We start from the raw sequence: 5,344 nt of genomic DNA, 5'->3' as shown, positions 1-5,344 counted from the left end.
GACAGCCAGACGTTACCCTACGGAACGAGCTCAGAGCTCATTATTTCCGATCTTCGGATAGGCCTGAGACCAGGCACACACCACACACCGGGACAACAAGGTCACAACTCCTCGATTTACATCCCGTACCTACTCACTGCTAGGTGAACAGGGGCTACACGTGAAAGGAGACACACCCAAATATCTCCACCCGGCCGGGGAATCAAACCCCGGTCCTCTGTGTGTGTGTGTGTGTGTGTGTGTGTGTGTGTGTGTGTGTGTGTGTGTGTGTGTGTGTGTGTGTGTGTGTGTGTGTGTGTGTGTGTGTGTGTGTGTGTGTGTGTGTGTGTGTGTGTGTGTGTGTGTGTGTGTGTGTGTCAATAAGTGGGCCACGAGGACAGGTGAGGTGAAGACAGGTGTGGATAAGACAAGTAAGGTGTGGACAAGTATAGACAGATATAAACAGGACAGGTGTGTACAAGTGTGGTAAGGTGAAGACAGGTGTGGACAGGTGAGGACAGGTGTGGACGGGTATGGACAGGTGAGGGCAGGTATGGACAGGTGTGACCCCATATCGCATTACCTGTTGGGGAAAGGAAGCCGTGGAGGTTATATATTGATTGGTCATGGGCTTGTTCGGGTCTTCATTGTTTGGTGTTGTGGTAAAAATGATCGTAATAATGAGTAATGGTAGTAAGTGATGGAAAAATATTTGGTGCATTTATTTTCCTTGTTTTCTGTTTTCTTTTTGTGTGTGTATAATCATCGTAATGTTTTTTTCTTTAGTAATCTCTCTCTCTCTCTCTCTCTCTCTCTCTCTCTCTCTCTCTCTCTCTCTCTCTCTCTCTCTCTCTCTCTCTCTCTCTCTCTCTCTCTCTCTCTCTCTCTCAGTGAAAGTCAACTCTTCTCAAAACTCTCTCTCTCTCTCTCTACTTTCTCTCTCTCTCTCAAAAACTCTCTCAGTGAAAGTCAACATGGCTTCAGACCAAAACTCAGCACCACCACAGCCCTTACATTTATAGCAGACAAGATATATCAAAACATGGACAAAAAACGTATATCTCTTTTAACTCTTTGTGACTTGTCAAAAGCGTTTGACAGTGTCAGTCACGATATTCTTCTAGAAAAACTAAAAAAAGTCGCAATTGATACATTCTGGTTTAATGACTATTTGGGAGACAGGTCGCAGTCAGTACGTCTCAACCAAACCATCTCTTCAAAAGCTGCCATAAAATTCGGTGTTCCCCAGGGATCTATATTAGGACCAATACTCTTCAATATTTACGTGAATGACTTGTCTGATTACGTCACAAACTGTCACCTTGTCCAATACGCGGATGATACGCAGTTCATCCACACAGGTACTCCTTCTCAACTAAATCTTTTAATTTCCGAGGCCGAACGAACACTACACAGAGCCAGAGAGTATTTTCTTATGAACGGTCTCAAATTAAACACAAAGAAAACACAGTGTATTTTTATAGGAACACGACAACTCATTCCCATATACCAGAAGACACATCTGTAACATTCCATAACACCAAAATATACCCCTCCTCACAAGTTAAAACTCTTGGTATCCATATCGACAAATATATGACTTTCGACACACACATACACGAAATGTCTAGAAAAGTTATTGGAACCTTATTATATATTAATAGAATCAAACACTGTTTTGACAAACCAACTCGCATTATAGTTATTCAGTCGCTAGTCTTGAGTCTTATCAATTATTGCAACACTATATGGGGTACTACTAACAACACACTTATAAACAAAACACAAAAACTACAAAACTTTGCTGTCAGAGTTGCCGATGGAAAGGCTCGTAAATATGACCACGTCACACCTATCTTCCAAGAATTGAAGTGGCTGAATGTGAAAAACACCTCTTTCTTCAATACCGCAGTAATAGTGTACAAACAACTTTATAATCTCTACCCACAAAACATTGTCAACCTCCCGACAGTTAATGACGCAACAGGCAGCTCCACCAGGCAAAGGTATGATCTCCGTGTCCCGAGAGTGAACACCCAGTCTGGTGGTCGCGCCCTCCATGTGCGAGGCCCTTCCCTTTGGAATTGACTTCCTCAACAAATAAAGACAGCAACAACTCTTCAATCATTCAAGACCAAACTTAGGCAGTTCCTCCTATTAAATTAATTAACATTGTAGTATTAGAAAAATAATATAAACTTGTAATTTCTAGTATCTCTGTAACAAACTGTGTATGTGTTTGCGAAGGGGTTTGTTTATCTGATTGTATATATGTGTAATTCACTGTTTGATCTGCTGCAGTCTCTGACGAGACAGCCAGACGTTACCCTACGGAACGACCTCAGAGCTCATTATTTGCGATCTTCGGATAGGTCTGAGACCAGGCACTCACCACACACCGGGACAACAAGGTCACAACTCCTCGATTTACATCCCGTACCTACTCACTGCTAGGTGAACAGGGGCTACACGTGAAAGGAGACACACCCAAATATCTCCACCCGGCCGGGGAATCGAACCCCGGTCATCTGGCTTGTGAAACCAGCGCTCTATCCACTGAGCTACCGGGCCGTCTGTGTGTGTGTGTGTGTGTGTGTGTGTGTGTGTGTGTGTGTGTGTGTGTGTGCGCTATCACTATTGATAATTATAATCACCATTATTTTTATGCCCTATTATGTACATATATATGAAGAATAACCATTGTAAAATGGAAATAAACATTTTGACTTTGACTTTGACTTTGACTCTCTCTCTCTCTCTCTCTCTCTCTCTCTCTGGAACACAACAACAACACCTGGAGGCGGTGCTCCTGGTATTTCCCCCAAATACCTGTGGAATTACAGGTCCCAGGACGTTACTAGTGAAACATACAGGCGCGTAAGTGTGCATATATGGAGTAAAGCTATAGATGAAGACGGGTTTGGACTTAGACGTATCTTAAGGTTGAATATCTATAGCCTTTTCCTAAGACACCCCTTCGAACCACAGTACAAACTTAACTATCGATTCAGTTAAGCACTGCAAAGCACACTACTCTGTTGACCACCTGCCTACAAACGCAATACAAGTGACTAAAGACACAAACATGTCAGCAGACACCCATACATATCAAGAAACAAGGCAAATAATACAAATGAGGCATGAACAGCACAACCAACAATCATCGCCACAGTTTCCAACAAGAGAATATCTGGACAAGATTTTCAATAAGACTGATCTCCAGAAGCGATGCCGGGAATTGGGAATAACAAAAGTGTGGGTCAACAAGGATCAGCTCATAGGAATGATCATAAGTAAAACGCAGCCATCCATCCAAACCCTGACACAGCCCGTGATAGACGTGCAGCAGCCTCTCCACAATGACCCTATACCTGCGGCCGTAGCAACTGAGGCCACATCCACTCGGGAAACACAGCTGATGCCCGGTAATAAAGCACAACTTCCCCACAGCGAAAATGCACAACCAACTGACACATCTCATGACGTCCTCCTGTCTCAAACACCCACACCAGACAATACGCAACAACCCTCTGCAGCAGACGACACACCGCAGCTCTCCATACACGACACACAGTCATCCCCGCCTTGTAGCAGCCAAGACGAACGCAACGATTGGGGAAGGACTCAGCTACGCGATATGGCTAAAGATATAGAAACACTCATGTCTAAGCTTGTAACAAAGGACAAGGAAGTAGAGCTGTTAAATGCACAGGTAAAAACAGCTTACTCGTTAATTCAGCTCCTCCAACAGCGTATCAGTGATTTAGAACAAGAGAACATTAGAAACAACAGACGACAGGATACAACTTCACATGCTACAATACCCTCCAAGTGTCTTCTCTTGGGGGACACTAACACACCACGAGTTCTTCTCTCCGACCTGAACGACAATTGTGTTGTGAAGACTGTAACACGTGCAAATATAGACTTATTAAGAAGCTGCTTGAATGAAAAATTACATACTCTTCCGTCCGAGTATGGATTTTATGATATCTTGGATAAGTTACCCCATGAAAACTTTTAGATTAATTAGGATGCTTAATCAGTGACTTCAAAGAGTTGCAGCAGAGCGGCTCCTGGATGTGGTGTTCTAGTCTCTTCATCGGTGTATCTCACACGCAACATGGTTGTGTCAGTGAGACTCCGCTGGACAGAGGAACACCGCGTCCAGCACTGATATCATCACACGACAATTCACCTGCGGGCCACCAATGTGCAAAGGCCCGCGTCACCGCCCCCTAGGGAGGGTGACGAATCTCTCTCAAAAAAAAAAAAAAAGTGACTTCAAAAAAAAAAAAATAGTGAAATAAAAGTTTTTGTGTGTCAAGTGGCGCCAGTTCCAGAGCCTCGAGAAATTCAGGCTAAAATTAAACATTACAATGAACAGCTACTTGAGTGGCGAGAAAAGAATGGAATAAGTATTGTAAAAACAGAAGCAGAGTTTACGCTCGGATCAGGAAATGTGGACGAATGGTATTTTGACATAGAGGAATGTCAACCGTGTATAATCAACACAATGGTTGTGATTAAGCTCCTGAGTGTAATTGAAAAACAGTGCTCAGAATTCCGTTTATGCAAAAACTGGGAAAATATTAAAAGAAATCCATATATATCCAAGAATTCGAGGAGCAGAGATGAGCCTGGCAGCTACAGACCTCAGCCTCAAGGTACTACTCCATCCATAAGCCGCGCCGCTGCATCCACACACAGACCTTCACTGCTGCCTTCTCCCACTCAGCAAGGCACATACCCCAGGTTGGTAGCCCTGCTAATTCTCCCCAAGCCTCATACTCTAGTAAAGTAAGCCCTAGTTACCCTTCTCAAGCCTCATATTCCAGAGCATTCCTAATGTTACAGTACTTAGATGTGATACTGGACGAGGAGGAGGGGTATGTATATATGTAAGCAACCAGTTAAAGTATATATGCTAATGTGATAGATGTACCATTCCCTAAACAAGCTGGTGTTGAGGATATATGGGTGAGTGTACAGAATGATATGTTGCCAGCTGTAATTGTTGGATGTGTTTACAGGCACCCCAAGGCACCACTTGCTTCTTTTGACTACATTCAACATGTTTTTAGGCAATTATGTGTAAGTAGAAAAGGATTTTATGTATTAGGAGATTTTAGTGATGATTTATTATCTTCAAAAAATAAATTGAGTGGTAACATTGAGAACAACAAAGTTAGTCAGGTGACAGGACGCCTACCAGAGTGACACCCACGTCAGCTACACTACTTGACCTCATTATAACTAATAAACCAAACCTTGTATTAAGTACATCTGTTGTCCCAGGAGTCATATCAGATCATCATCTTATTAGTGTCAATGTAAACATCGGTAGGCCTAAGCGACAGCTACT

Source organism: Portunus trituberculatus, unplaced genomic scaffold (assembly GCF_017591435.1).
Source record: "Portunus trituberculatus isolate SZX2019 unplaced genomic scaffold, ASM1759143v1 PGA_scaffold_375__1_contigs__length_70525, whole genome shotgun sequence".
Lineage (NCBI taxonomy): Eukaryota > Metazoa > Arthropoda > Malacostraca > Decapoda > Portunidae > Portunus > Portunus trituberculatus.
This window is presented reverse-complemented; position numbering follows the sequence as displayed.